The 13,983-nt window shown below is 46.2% G+C and overlaps 9 non-coding genes across 9 annotated transcripts; all 9 read left to right on the top strand.

Moving 5' to 3' along the window:
- The first annotated feature begins 239 nt into the window (after window positions 1-239).
- LOC142279967 (U2 spliceosomal RNA) lies at window positions 240-430 on the top strand. Its single transcript, XR_012742346.1, has one exon. It is a non-coding gene; the product is annotated as a U2 spliceosomal RNA (small nuclear RNA).
- A 1,387-nt stretch (window positions 431-1,817) lies between these two features.
- Window positions 1,818-2,008, top strand: LOC142279966 (U2 spliceosomal RNA). The gene has a single exon (XR_012742345.1). It is a non-coding gene; the product is annotated as a U2 spliceosomal RNA (small nuclear RNA).
- Window positions 2,009-3,395: 1,387 nt separating this feature from the next.
- Window positions 3,396-3,586, top strand: LOC142279964 (U2 spliceosomal RNA). Its single transcript, XR_012742344.1, has one exon. It is a non-coding gene; the product is annotated as a U2 spliceosomal RNA (small nuclear RNA).
- Window positions 3,587-4,973: 1,387 nt separating this feature from the next.
- On the top strand, window positions 4,974-5,164 carry LOC142279963 (U2 spliceosomal RNA). Its single transcript, XR_012742343.1, has one exon. It is a non-coding gene; the product is annotated as a U2 spliceosomal RNA (small nuclear RNA).
- A 1,389-nt stretch (window positions 5,165-6,553) lies between these two features.
- LOC142279962 (U2 spliceosomal RNA) lies at window positions 6,554-6,744 on the top strand. Its single transcript, XR_012742342.1, has one exon. It is a non-coding gene; the product is annotated as a U2 spliceosomal RNA (small nuclear RNA).
- A 1,387-nt stretch (window positions 6,745-8,131) lies between these two features.
- LOC142279960 (U2 spliceosomal RNA) lies at window positions 8,132-8,322 on the top strand. The gene has a single exon (XR_012742340.1). It is a non-coding gene; the product is annotated as a U2 spliceosomal RNA (small nuclear RNA).
- Window positions 8,323-9,709: 1,387 nt separating this feature from the next.
- LOC142279958 (U2 spliceosomal RNA) lies at window positions 9,710-9,900 on the top strand. Its single transcript, XR_012742339.1, has one exon. It is a non-coding gene; the product is annotated as a U2 spliceosomal RNA (small nuclear RNA).
- A 1,387-nt stretch (window positions 9,901-11,287) lies between these two features.
- On the top strand, window positions 11,288-11,478 carry LOC142279957 (U2 spliceosomal RNA). Its single transcript, XR_012742338.1, has one exon. It is a non-coding gene; the product is annotated as a U2 spliceosomal RNA (small nuclear RNA).
- Window positions 11,479-12,863: 1,385 nt separating this feature from the next.
- On the top strand, window positions 12,864-13,054 carry LOC142279956 (U2 spliceosomal RNA). The gene has a single exon (XR_012742337.1). It is a non-coding gene; the product is annotated as a U2 spliceosomal RNA (small nuclear RNA).
- The last annotated feature ends 929 nt before the right edge of the window (window positions 13,055-13,983 follow it).

Genomic DNA, 13,983 nt, shown 5'->3' with positions numbered 1-13,983 from the left:
AAGGGGAGGGGAGTTGCTTGCGCCCTAAAGGAGGAGTTATTCAGATTCATTGCAGTGGGCGGCGGCTGCAAAACGCACCATTCTTCTTGTTTTGGCTCTGCAAAGCAGCCTTTTCAAGGGTTGGCTTGGGTGACAAAATGTCTTGTGTAGGCGTGGGTTTGTCTCCCTCTCGCTCTCTCTCCCTAAGATGTGTCCGGCATAGGCCAGGGTGCCACTCGAGGCCCAAACCAATTCTGGTTATCGCTTCTCGGCCTTTTGGCTAAGATCAAGTGTAGTATCTGTTCTTATCAGTTTAATATCTGATACGTCCCCTATCTGGGGACCATATATTAAATGGATTTTTAGAACAGGGAGATGGAAAAAGAGCTTGCTCTGTCCACTCCACGCATTGACCTGGTATTGCAGTACCTCCAGGAACGGTGCACCCCTTCTTAACCCAGTTTCCAAAAGCAGAACTCAATTCACCTGATTCATATTAGCCCGATTTAATGAATTGGAAGAAAGCATACGTCTTCATATGCACCTCAATTTGGCCCATTCACTTTTCACACTTCCTCCTTTTGTTTTTTATCTTTCACACTTTTGACTTTCTTTATTCATCCAAATAGCAAACTCATCACCACTCAACCTGACCAACTCGGCTATGTCCCCGTGCTGCAGTTCTCTGTCTTATCTAGATCATTTGCAATTGAATGGAATAGATCCCTTTTGGACAAAGTGGATTCACCTGCTGCTGCAGTGACCACAGGTGTGATAACATCTAGAATTGGCATCTGGTGCGATCTCTCCGCTTCCACTCCAAAGAAAGTTACCTGTTTATTCCTATCATGCATTGGTTTTTGGGGTTTTCTTTGAGTAATGATGATCTCTTTAGTAGTCTGTTGGCGCCCTCTCCTGGAGGAATAGTTTGCTTGCTCTTGGACATTCTAAAAGAGAGGTCATGATAGACATTGAGCTTCTGAGCTCAATTGGGGACAGTCATGGGTGATGAATGTTTGCAACCTACTGCGAAGCCTCATACCGCAATATAAGGAACGTCAAATACTAAGAAAGGGCGGCCTATGAAAGAATTACTACTTTCAATAAGTACACTTAAACGGCTAATTGGGAATAGAAAAACTGTAAAAAGCCCTCTGAGAAAGCCCCCCTCTAACCTTTGATAGTAAGCTTTTCTGTAGTCTGCCTGTTGATGTATTTTCCGTTTGAACTGTGCACAACATGAAGAGACGGAACACTGGCGGCTTGTCACAATGCCCCCCGATGACATCACAATAGCGCTGCTGCCTAGAAAACAAGCTGCGCAGAAGAAGTTGTTCTTTGGGTGGGAGGGTGGGCTAGTGGAAGGAGGGGGCAATCTCTTTTTTTCCCGGGTGGTAGGGGGATGACAGGAGAAGGGAAGCGGGTGGTGAGAAAGGTACAGAGGGCAGGGTTTGGGGGCTGGGAAGGAAAGGGAAAAGATTAGGGTTTGGGGATGATGAAAGGGCTTTCTACGGGTAAGGATGGCAAAGGGTGGCAGTGACGGAAAGTCAGGCAACCTGTCCTGTCCGTCTTTTTGTATCGTGAATTGGAAAGACTGCAAGGGGGAGGGGAGTTGCTTGCGCCCTAAAGGAGGAGTTATTCAGATTCATTGCAGTGGGCGGCGGCTGCAAAACGCACCATTCTTCTTGTTTTGGCTCTGCAAAGCAGCCTTTTCAAGGGTTGGCTTGGGTGACAAAATGTCTTGTGTAGGCGTGGGTTTGTCTCCCTCTCGCTCTCTCTCCCTAAGATGTGTCCGGCATAGGCCAGGGTGCCACTCGAGGCCCAAACCAATTCTGGTTATCGCTTCTCGGCCTTTTGGCTAAGATCAAGTGTAGTATCTGTTCTTATCAGTTTAATATCTGATACGTCCCCTATCTGGGGACCATATATTAAATGGATTTTTAGAACAGGGAGATGGAAAAAGAGCTTGCTCTGTCCACTCCACGCATTGACCTGGTATTGCAGTACCTCCAGGAACGGTGCACCCCTTCTTAACCCAGTTTCCAAAAGCAGAACTCAATTCACCTGATTCATATTAGCCCGATTTAATGAATTGGAAGAAAGCATACGTCTTCATATGCACCTCAATTTGGCCCATTCACTTTTCACACTTCCTCCTTTTGTTTTTTATCTTTCACACTTTTGACTTTCTTTATTCATCCAAATAGCAAACTCATCACCACTCAACCTGACCAACTCGGCTATGTCCCCGTGCTGCAGTTCTCTGTCTTATCTAGATCATTTGCAATTGAATGGAATAGATCCCTTTTGGACAAAGTGGATTCACCTGCTGCTGCAGTGACCACAGGTGTGATAACATCTAGAATTGGCATCTGGTGCGATCTCTCCGCTTCCACTCCAAAGAAAGTTACCTGTTTATTCCTATCATGCATTGGTTTTTGGGGTTTTCTTTGAGTAATGATGATCTCTTTAGTAGTCTGTTGGCGCCCTCTCCTGGAGGAATAGTTTGCTTGCTCTTGGACATTCTAAAAGAGAGGTCATGATAGACATTGAGCTTCTGAGCTCAATTGGGGACAGTCATGGGTGATGAATGTTTGCAACCTACTGCGAAGCCTCATACCGCAATATAAGGAACGTCAAATACTAAGAAAGGGCGGCCTATGAAAGAATTACTACTTTCAATAAGTACACTTAAACGGCTAATTGGGAATAGAAAAACTGTAAAAAGCCCTCTGAGAAAGCCCCCCTCTAACCTTTGATAGTAAGCTTTTCTGTAGTCTGCCTGTTGATGTATTTTCCGTTTGAACTGTGCACAACATGAAGAGACGGAACACTGGCGGCTTGTCACAATGCCCCCCGATGACATCACAATAGCGCTGCTGCCTAGAAAACAAGCTGCGCAGAAGAAGTTGTTCTTTGGGTGGGAGGGTGGGCTAGTGGAAGGAGGGGGCAATCTCTTTTTTTCCCGGGTGGTAGGGGGATGACAGGAGAAGGGAAGCGGGTGGTGAGAAAGGTACAGAGGGCAGGGTTTGGGGGCTGGGAAGGAAAGGGAAAAGATTAGGGTTTGGGGATGATGAAAGGGCTTTCTACGGGTAAGGATGGCAAAGGGTGGCAGTGACGGAAAGTCAGGCAACCTGTCCTGTCCGTCTTTTTGTATCGTGAATTGGAAAGACTGCAAGGGGGAGGGGAGTTGCTTGCGCCCTAAAGGAGGAGTTATTCAGATTCATTGCAGTGGGCGGCGGCTGCAAAACGCACCATTCTTCTTGTTTTGGCTCTGCAAAGCAGCCTTTTCAAGGGTTGGCTTGGGTGACAAAATGTCTTGTGTAGGCGTGGGTTTGTCTCCCTCTCGCTCTCTCTCCCTAAGATGTGTCCGGCATAGGCCAGGGTGCCACTCGAGGCCCAAACCAATTCTGGTTATCGCTTCTCGGCCTTTTGGCTAAGATCAAGTGTAGTATCTGTTCTTATCAGTTTAATATCTGATACGTCCCCTATCTGGGGACCATATATTAAATGGATTTTTAGAACAGGGAGATGGAAAAAGAGCTTGCTCTGTCCACTCCACGCATTGACCTGGTATTGCAGTACCTCCAGGAACGGTGCACCCCTTCTTAACCCAGTTTCCAAAAGCAGAACTCAATTCACCTGATTCATATTAGCCCGATTTAATGAATTGGAAGAAAGCATACGTCTTCATATGCACCTCAATTTGGCCCATTCACTTTTCACACTTCCTCCTTTTGTTTTTTATCTTTCACACTTTTGACTTTCTTTATTCATCCAAATAGCAAACTCATCACCACTCAACCTGACCAACTCGGCTATGTCCCCGTGCTGCAGTTCTCTGTCTTATCTAGATCATTTGCAATTGAATGGAATAGATCCCTTTTGGACAAAGTGGATTCACCTGCTGCTGCAGTGACCACAGGTGTGATAACATCTAGAATTGGCATCTGGTGCGATCTCTCCGCTTCCACTCCAAAGAAAGTTACCTGTTTATTCCTATCATGCATTGGTTTTTGGGGTTTTCTTTGAGTAATGATGATCTCTTTAGTAGTCTGTTGGCGCCCTCTCCTGGAGGAATAGTTTGCTTGCTCTTGGACATTCTAAAAGAGAGGTCATGATAGACATTGAGCTTCTGAGCTCAATTGGGGACAGTCATGGGTGATGAATGTTTGCAACCTACTGCGAAGCCTCATACCGCAATATAAGGAACGTCAAATACTAAGAAAGGGCGGCCTATGAAAGAATTACTACTTTCAATAAGTACACTTAAACGGCTAATTGGGAATAGAAAAACTGTAAAAAGCCCTCTGAGAAAGCCCCCCTCTAACCTTTGATAGTAAGCTTTTCTGTAGTCTGCCTGTTGATGTATTTTCCGTTTGAACTGTGCACAACATGAAGAGACGGAACACTGGCGGCTTGTCACAATGCCCCCCGATGACATCACAATAGCGCTGCTGCCTAGAAAACAAGCTGCGCAGAAGAAGTTGTTCTTTGGGTGGGAGGGTGGGCTAGTGGAAGGAGGGGGCAATCTCTTTTTTTCCCGGGTGGTAGGGGGATGACAGGAGAAGGGAAGCGGGTGGTGAGAAAGGTACAGAGGGCAGGGTTTGGGGGCTGGGAAGGAAAGGGAAAAGATTAGGGTTTGGGGATGATGAAAGGGCTTTCTACGGGTAAGGATGGCAAAGGGTGGCAGTGACGGAAAGTCAGGCAACCTGTCCTGTCCGTCTTTTTGTATCGTGAATTGGAAAGACTGCAAGGGGGAGGGGAGTTGCTTGCGCCCTAAAGGAGGAGTTATTCAGATTCATTGCAGTGGGCGGCGGCTGCAAAACGCACCATTCTTCTTGTTTTGGCTCTGCAAAGCAGCCTTTTCAAGGGTTGGCTTGGGTGACAAAATGTCTTGTGTAGGCGTGGGTTTGTCTCCCTCTCGCTCTCTCTCCCTAAGATGTGTCCGGCATAGGCCAGGGTGCCACTCGAGGCCCAAACCAATTCTGGTTATCGCTTCTCGGCCTTTTGGCTAAGATCAAGTGTAGTATCTGTTCTTATCAGTTTAATATCTGATACGTCCCCTATCTGGGGACCATATATTAAATGGATTTTTAGAACAGGGAGATGGAAAAAGAGCTTGCTCTGTCCACTCCACGCATTGACCTGGTATTGCAGTACCTCCAGGAACGGTGCACCCCTTCTTAACCCAGTTTCCAAAAGCAGAACTCAATTCACCTGATTCATATTAGCCCGATTTAATGAATTGGAAGAAAGCATACGTCTTCATATGCACCTCAATTTGGCCCATTCACTTTTCACACTTCCTCCTTTTGTTTTTTATCTTTCACACTTTTGACTTTCTTTATTCATCCAAATAGCAAACTCATCACCACTCAACCTGACCAACTCGGCTATGTCCCCGTGCTGCAGTTCTCTGTCTTATCTAGATCATTTGCAATTGAATGGAATAGATCCCTTTTGGACAAAGTGGATTCACCTGCTGCTGCAGTGACCACAGGTGTGATAACATCTAGAATTGGCATCTGGTGCGATCTCTCCGCTTCCACTCCAAAGAAAGTTACCTGTTTATTCCTATCATGCATTGGTTTTTGGGGTTTTCTTTGAGTAATGATGATCTCTTTAGTAGTCTGTTGGCGCCCTCTCCTGGAGGAATAGTTTGCTTGCTCTTGGACATTCTAAAAGAGAGGTCATGATAGACATTGAGCTTCTGAGCTCAATTGGGGACAGTCATGGGTGATGAATGTTTGCAACCTACTGCGAAGCCTCATACCGCAATATAAGGAACGTCAAATACTAAGAAAGGGCGGCCTATGAAAGAATTACTACTTTCAATAAGTACACTTAAACGGCTAATTGGGAATAGAAAAACTGTAAAAAGCCCTCTGAGAAAAAGCCCCCCTCTAACCTTTGATAGTAAGCTTTTCTGTAGTCTGCCTGTTGATGTATTTTCCGTTTGAACTGTGCACAACATGAAGAGACGGAACACTGGCTGCTTGTCACAATGCCCCCCGATGACATCACAATAGCGCTGCTGCCTAGAAAACAAGCTGCGCAGAAGAAGTTGTTCTTTGGGTGGGAGGGTGGGCTAGTGGAAGGAGGGGGCAATCTCTTTTTTTCCCGGGTGGTAGGGGGATGACAGGAGAAGGGAAGCGGGTGGTGAGAAAGGTACAGAGGGCAGGGTTTGGGGGCTGGGAAGGAAAGGGAAAAGATTAGGGTTTGGGGATGATGAAAGGGCTTTCTACGGGTAAGGATGGCAAAGGGTGGCAGTGACGGAAAGTCAGGCAACCTGTCCTGTCCGTCTTTTTGTATCGTGAATTGGAAAGACTGCAAGGGGGAGGGGAGTTGCTTGCGCCCTAAAGGAGGAGTTATTCAGATTCATTGCAGTGGGCGGCGGCTGCAAAACGCACCATTCTTCTTGTTTTGGCTCTGCAAAGCAGCCTTTTCAAGGGTTGGCTTGGGTGACAAAATGTCTTGTGTAGGCGTGGGTTTGTCTCCCTCTCGCTCTCTCTCCCTAAGATGTGTCCGGCATAGGCCAGGGTGCCACTCGAGGCCCAAACCAATTCTGGTTATCGCTTCTCGGCCTTTTGGCTAAGATCAAGTGTAGTATCTGTTCTTATCAGTTTAATATCTGATACGTCCCCTATCTGGGGACCATATATTAAATGGATTTTTAGAACAGGGAGATGGAAAAAGAGCTTGCTCTGTCCACTCCACGCATTGACCTGGTATTGCAGTACCTCCAGGAACGGTGCACCCCTTCTTAACCCAGTTTCCAAAAGCAGAACTCAATTCACCTGATTCATATTAGCCCGATTTAATGAATTGGAAGAAAGCATACGTCTTCATATGCACCTCAATTTGGCCCATTCACTTTTCACACTTCCTCCTTTTGTTTTTTATCTTTCACACTTTTGACTTTCTTTATTCATCCAAATAGCAAACTCATCACCACTCAACCTGACCAACTCGGCTATGTCCCCGTGCTGCAGTTCTCTGTCTTATCTAGATCATTTGCAATTGAATGGAATAGATCCCTTTTGGACAAAGTGGATTCACCTGCTGCTGCAGTGACCACAGGTGTGATAACATCTAGAATTGGCATCTGGTGCGATCTCTCCGCTTCCACTCCAAAGAAAGTTACCTGTTTATTCCTATCATGCATTGGTTTTTGGGGTTTTCTTTGAGTAATGATGATCTCTTTAGTAGTCTGTTGGCGCCCTCTCCTGGAGGAATAGTTTGCTTGCTCTTGGACATTCTAAAAGAGAGGTCATGATAGACATTGAGCTTCTGAGCTCAATTGGGGACAGTCATGGGTGATGAATGTTTGCAACCTACTGCGAAGCCTCATACCGCAATATAAGGAACGTCAAATACTAAGAAAGGGCGGCCTATGAAAGAATTACTACTTTCAATAAGTACACTTAAACGGCTAATTGGGAATAGAAAAACTGTAAAAAGCCCTCTGAGAAAGCCCCCCTCTAACCTTTGATAGTAAGCTTTTCTGTAGTCTGCCTGTTGATGTATTTTCCGTTTGAACTGTGCACAACATGAAGAGACGGAACACTGGCGGCTTGTCACAATGCCCCCCGATGACATCACAATAGCGCTGCTGCCTAGAAAACAAGCTGCGCAGAAGAAGTTGTTCTTTGGGTGGGAGGGTGGGCTAGTGGAAGGAGGGGGCAATCTCTTTTTTTCCCGGGTGGTAGGGGGATGACAGGAGAAGGGAAGCGGGTGGTGAGAAAGGTACAGAGGGCAGGGTTTGGGGGCTGGGAAGGAAAGGGAAAAGATTAGGGTTTGGGGATGATGAAAGGGCTTTCTACGGGTAAGGATGGCAAAGGGTGGCAGTGACGGAAAGTCAGGCAACCTGTCCTGTCCGTCTTTTTGTATCGTGAATTGGAAAGACTGCAAGGGGGAGGGGAGTTGCTTGCGCCCTAAAGGAGGAGTTATTCAGATTCATTGCAGTGGGCGGCGGCTGCAAAACGCACCATTCTTCTTGTTTTGGCTCTGCAAAGCAGCCTTTTCAAGGGTTGGCTTGGGTGACAAAATGTCTTGTGTAGGCGTGGGTTTGTCTCCCTCTCGCTCTCTCTCCCTAAGATGTGTCCGGCATAGGCCAGGGTGCCACTCGAGGCCCAAACCAATTCTGGTTATCGCTTCTCGGCCTTTTGGCTAAGATCAAGTGTAGTATCTGTTCTTATCAGTTTAATATCTGATACGTCCCCTATCTGGGGACCATATATTAAATGGATTTTTAGAACAGGGAGATGGAAAAAGAGCTTGCTCTGTCCACTCCACGCATTGACCTGGTATTGCAGTACCTCCAGGAACGGTGCACCCCTTCTTAACCCAGTTTCCAAAAGCAGAACTCAATTCACCTGATTCATATTAGCCCGATTTAATGAATTGGAAGAAAGCATACGTCTTCATATGCACCTCAATTTGGCCCATTCACTTTTCACACTTCCTCCTTTTGTTTTTTATCTTTCACACTTTTGACTTTCTTTATTCATCCAAATAGCAAACTCATCACCACTCAACCTGACCAACTCGGCTATGTCCCCGTGCTGCAGTTCTCTGTCTTATCTAGATCATTTGCAATTGAATGGAATAGATCCCTTTTGGACAAAGTGGATTCACCTGCTGCTGCAGTGACCACAGGTGTGATAACATCTAGAATTGGCATCTGGTGCGATCTCTCCGCTTCCACTCCAAAGAAAGTTACCTGTTTATTCCTATCATGCATTGGTTTTTGGGGTTTTCTTTGAGTAATGATGATCTCTTTAGTAGTCTGTTGGCGCCCTCTCCTGGAGGAATAGTTTGCTTGCTCTTGGACATTCTAAAAGAGAGGTCATGATAGACATTGAGCTTCTGAGCTCAATTGGGGACAGTCATGGGTGATGAATGTTTGCAACCTACTGCGAAGCCTCATACCGCAATATAAGGAACGTCAAATACTAAGAAAGGGCGGCCTATGAAAGAATTACTACTTTCAATAAGTACACTTAAACGGCTAATTGGGAATAGAAAAACTGTAAAAAGCCCTCTGAGAAAGCCCCCCTCTAACCTTTGATAGTAAGCTTTTCTGTAGTCTGCCTGTTGATGTATTTTCCGTTTGAACTGTGCACAACATGAAGAGACGGAACACTGGCGGCTTGTCACAATGCCCCCCGATGACATCACAATAGCGCTGCTGCCTAGAAAACAAGCTGCGCAGAAGAAGTTGTTCTTTGGGTGGGAGGGTGGGCTAGTGGAAGGAGGGGGCAATCTCTTTTTTTCCCGGGTGGTAGGGGGATGACAGGAGAAGGGAAGCGGGTGGTGAGAAAGGTACAGAGGGCAGGGTTTGGGGGCTGGGAAGGAAAGGGAAAAGATTAGGGTTTGGGGATGATGAAAGGGCTTTCTACGGGTAAGGATGGCAAAGGGTGGCAGTGACGGAAAGTCAGGCAACCTGTCCTGTCCGTCTTTTTGTATCGTGAATTGGAAAGACTGCAAGGGGGAGGGGAGTTGCTTGCGCCCTAAAGGAGGAGTTATTCAGATTCATTGCAGTGGGCGGCGGCTGCAAAACGCACCATTCTTCTTGTTTTGGCTCTGCAAAGCAGCCTTTTCAAGGGTTGGCTTGGGTGACAAAATGTCTTGTGTAGGCGTGGGTTTGTCTCCCTCTCGCTCTCTCTCCCTAAGATGTGTCCGGCATAGGCCAGGGTGCCACTCGAGGCCCAAACCAATTCTGGTTATCGCTTCTCGGCCTTTTGGCTAAGATCAAGTGTAGTATCTGTTCTTATCAGTTTAATATCTGATACGTCCCCTATCTGGGGACCATATATTAAATGGATTTTTAGAACAGGGAGATGGAAAAAGAGCTTGCTCTGTCCACTCCACGCATTGACCTGGTATTGCAGTACCTCCAGGAACGGTGCACCCCTTCTTAACCCAGTTTCCAAAAGCAGAACTCAATTCACCTGATTCATATTAGCCCGATTTAATGAATTGGAAGAAAGCATACGTCTTCATATGCACCTCAATTTGGCCCATTCACTTTTCACACTTCCTCCTTTTGTTTTTTATCTTTCACACTTTTGACTTTCTTTATTCATCCAAATAGCAAACTCATCACCACTCAACCTGACCAACTCGGCTATGTCCCCGTGCTGCAGTTCTCTGTCTTATCTAGATCATTTGCAATTGAATGGAATAGATCCCTTTTGGACAAAGTGGATTCACCTGCTGCTGCAGTGACCACAGGTGTGATAACATCTAGAATTGGCATCTGGTGCGATCTCTCCGCTTCCACTCCAAAGAAAGTTACCTGTTTATTCCTATCATGCATTGGTTTTTGGGGTTTTCTTTGAGTAATGATGATCTCTTTAGTAGTCTGTTGGCGCCCTCTCCTGGAGGAATAGTTTGCTTGCTCTTGGACATTCTAAAAGAGAGGTCATGATAGACATTGAGCTTCTGAGCTCAATTGGGGACAGTCATGGGTGATGAATGTTTGCAACCTACTGCGAAGCCTCATACCGCAATATAAGGAACGTCAAATACTAAGAAAGGGCGGCCTATGAAAGAATTACTACTTTCAATAAGTACACTTAAACGGCTAATTGGGAATAGAAAAACTGTAAAAAGCCCTCTGAGAAAGCCCCCCTCTAACCTTTGATAGTAAGCTTTTCTGTAGTCTGCCTGTTGATGTATTTTCCGTTTGAACTGTGCACAACATGAAGAGACGGAACACTGGCGGCTTGTCACAATGCCCCCCGATGACATCACAATAGCGCTGCTGCCTAGAAAACAAGCTGCGCAGAAGAAGTTGTTCTTTGGGTGGGAGGGTGGGCTAGTGGAAGGAGGGGGCAATCTCTTTTTTTCCCGGGTGGTAGGGGGATGACAGGAGAAGGGAAGCGGGTGGTGAGAAAGGTACAGAGGGCAGGGTTTGGGGGCTGGGAAGGAAAGGGAAAAGATTAGGGTTTGGGGATGATGAAAGGGCTTTCTACGGGTAAGGATGGCAAAGGGTGGCAGTGACGGAAAGTCAGGCAACCTGTCCTGTCCGTCTTTTTGTATCGTGAATTGGAAAGACTGCAAGGGGGAGGGGAGTTGCTTGCGCCCTAAAGGAGGAGTTATTCAGATTCATTGCAGTGGGCGGCGGCTGCAAAACGCACCATTCTTCTTGTTTTGGCTCTGCAAAGCAGCCTTTTCAAGGGTTGGCTTGGGTGACAAAATGTCTTGTGTAGGCGTGGGTTTGTCTCCCTCTCGCTCTCTCTCCCTAAGATGTGTCCGGCATAGGCCAGGGTGCCACTCGAGGCCCAAACCAATTCTGGTTATCGCTTCTCGGCCTTTTGGCTAAGATCAAGTGTAGTATCTGTTCTTATCAGTTTAATATCTGATACGTCCCCTATCTGGGGACCATATATTAAATGGATTTTTAGAACAGGGAGATGGAAAAAGAGCTTGCTCTGTCCACTCCACGCATTGACCTGGTATTGCAGTACCTCCAGGAACGGTGCACCCCTTCTTAACCCAGTTTCCAAAAGCAGAACTCAATTCACCTGATTCATATTAGCCCGATTTAATGAATTGGAAGAAAGCATACGTCTTCATATGCACCTCAATTTGGCCCATTCACTTTTCACACTTCCTCCTTTTGTTTTTTATCTTTCACACTTTTGACTTTCTTTATTCATCCAAATAGCAAACTCATCACCACTCAACCTGACCAACTCGGCTATGTCCCCGTGCTGCAGTTCTCTGTCTTATCTAGATCATTTGCAATTGAATGGAATAGATCCCTTTTGGACAAAGTGGATTCACCTGCTGCTGCAGTGACCACAGGTGTGATAACATCTAGAATTGGCATCTGGTGCGATCTCTCCGCTTCCACTCCAAAGAAAGTTACCTGTTTATTCCTATCATGCATTGGTTTTTGGGGTTTTCTTTGAGTAATGATGATCTCTTTAGTAGTCTGTTGGCGCCCTCTCCTGGAGGAATAGTTTGCTTGCTCTTGGACATTCTAAAAGAGAGGTCATGATAGACATTGAGCTTCTGAGCTCAATTGGGACAGTCATGGGTGATGAATGTTTGCAACCTACTGCGAAGCCTCATACCGCAATATAAGGAACGTCAAATACTAAGAAAGGGCGGCCTATGAAAGAATTACTACTTTCAATAAGTACACTTAAACGGCTAATTGGGAATAGAAAAACTGTAAAAAGCCCTCTGAGAAAGCCCCCTCTAACCTTTGATAGTAAGCTTTTCTGTAGTCTGCCTGTTGATGTATTTTCCGTTTGAACTGTGCACAACATGAAGAGACGGAACACTGGCGGCTTGTCACAATGCCCCCCGATGACATCACAATAGCGCTGCTGCCTAGAAAACAAGCTCGCGCAGAAGAAGTTGTTCTTTGGGTGGGAGGGTGGGCTAGTGGAAGGAGGGGGCAATCTCTTTTTTTCCCGGGTGGTAGGGGGATGACAGGAGAAGGGAAGCGGGTGGTGAGAAAGGTACAGAGGGCAGGGTTTGGGGGCTGGAAGGAAAGGGAAAAGATTAGGGTTTGGGGATGATGAAAGGGCTTTCTACGGGTAAGGATGGCAAAGGGTGGCAGTGACGGAAAGTCAGGCAACCTGTCCTGTCCGTCTTTTTGTATCGTGAATTGGAAAGACTGCAAGGGGGAGGGGAGTTGCTTGCGCCCTAAAGGAGGAGTTATTCAGATTCATTGCAGTGGGCGGCGGCTGCAAAACGCACCATTCTTCTTGTTTTGGCTCTGCAAAGCAGCCTTTTCAAGGGTTGGCTTGGGTGACAAAATGTCTTGTGTAGGCGTGGGTTTGTCTCCCTCTCGCTCTCTCTCCCTAAGATGTGTCCGGCATAGGCCAGGGTGCCACTCGAGGCCCAAACCAATTCTGGTTATCGCTTCTCGGCCTTTTGGCTAAGATCAAGTGTAGTATCTGTTCTTATCAGTTTAATATCTGATACGTCCCCTATCTGGGGACCATATATTAAATGGATTTTTAGAACAGGGAGATGGAAAAAGAGCTTGCTCTGTCCACTCCACGCATTGACCTGGTATTGCAGTACCTCCAGGAACGGTGCACCCCTTCTTAACCCAGTTTCCAAAAGCAGAACTCAATTCACCTGATTCATATTAGCCCGATTTAATGAATTGGAAGAAAGCATACGTCTTCATATGCACCTCAATTTGGCCCATTCACTTTTCACACTTCCTCCTTTTGTTTTTTATCTTTCACACTTTTGACTTTCTTTATTCATCCAAATAGCAAACTCATCACCACTCAACCTGACCAACTCGGCTATGTCCCCGTGCTGCAGTTCTCTGTCTTATCTAGATCATTTGCAATTGAATGGAATAGATCCCTTTTGGACAAAGTGGATTCACCTGCTGCTGCAGTGACCACAGGTGTGATAACATCTAGAATTGGCATCTGGTGCGATCTCTCCGCTTCCACTCCAAAGAAAGTTACCTGTTTATTCCTATCATGCATTGGTTTTTGGGGTTTTCTTTGAGTAATGATGATCTCTTTAGTAGTCTGTTGGCGCCCTCTCCTGGAGGAATAGTTTGCTTGCTCTTGGACATTCTAAAAGAGAGGTCATGATAGACATTGAGCTTCTGAGCTCAATTGGGGACAGTCATGGGTGATGAATGTTTGCAACCTACTGCGAAGCCTCATACCGCAATATAAGGAACGTCAAATACTAAGAAAGGGCGGCCTATGAAAGAATTACTACTTTCAATAAGTACACTTAAACGGCTAATTGGGAATAGAAAAACTGTAAAAAGCCCTCTGAGAAAGCCCCCCTCTAACCTTTGATAGTAAGCTTTTCTGTAGTCTGCCTGTTGATGTATTTTCCGTTTGAACTGTGCACAACATGAAGAGACGGAACACTGGCGGCTTGTCACAATGCCCCCCGATGACATCACAATAGCGCTGCTGCCTAGAAAACAAGCTGCGCAGAAGAAGTTGTTCTTTGGGTGGGAGGGTGGGCTAGTGGAAGGAGGGGGCAATCTCT

This window comes from Anomaloglossus baeobatrachus, unplaced genomic scaffold (genome assembly GCF_048569485.1).
Source record: "Anomaloglossus baeobatrachus isolate aAnoBae1 unplaced genomic scaffold, aAnoBae1.hap1 Scaffold_4456, whole genome shotgun sequence".
Classification (NCBI taxonomy): domain Eukaryota; kingdom Metazoa; phylum Chordata; class Amphibia; order Anura; family Aromobatidae; genus Anomaloglossus; species Anomaloglossus baeobatrachus.
Note: the sequence above shows the minus strand (reverse complement) of the source record. Positions and strands in the feature narration are given on the sequence as shown.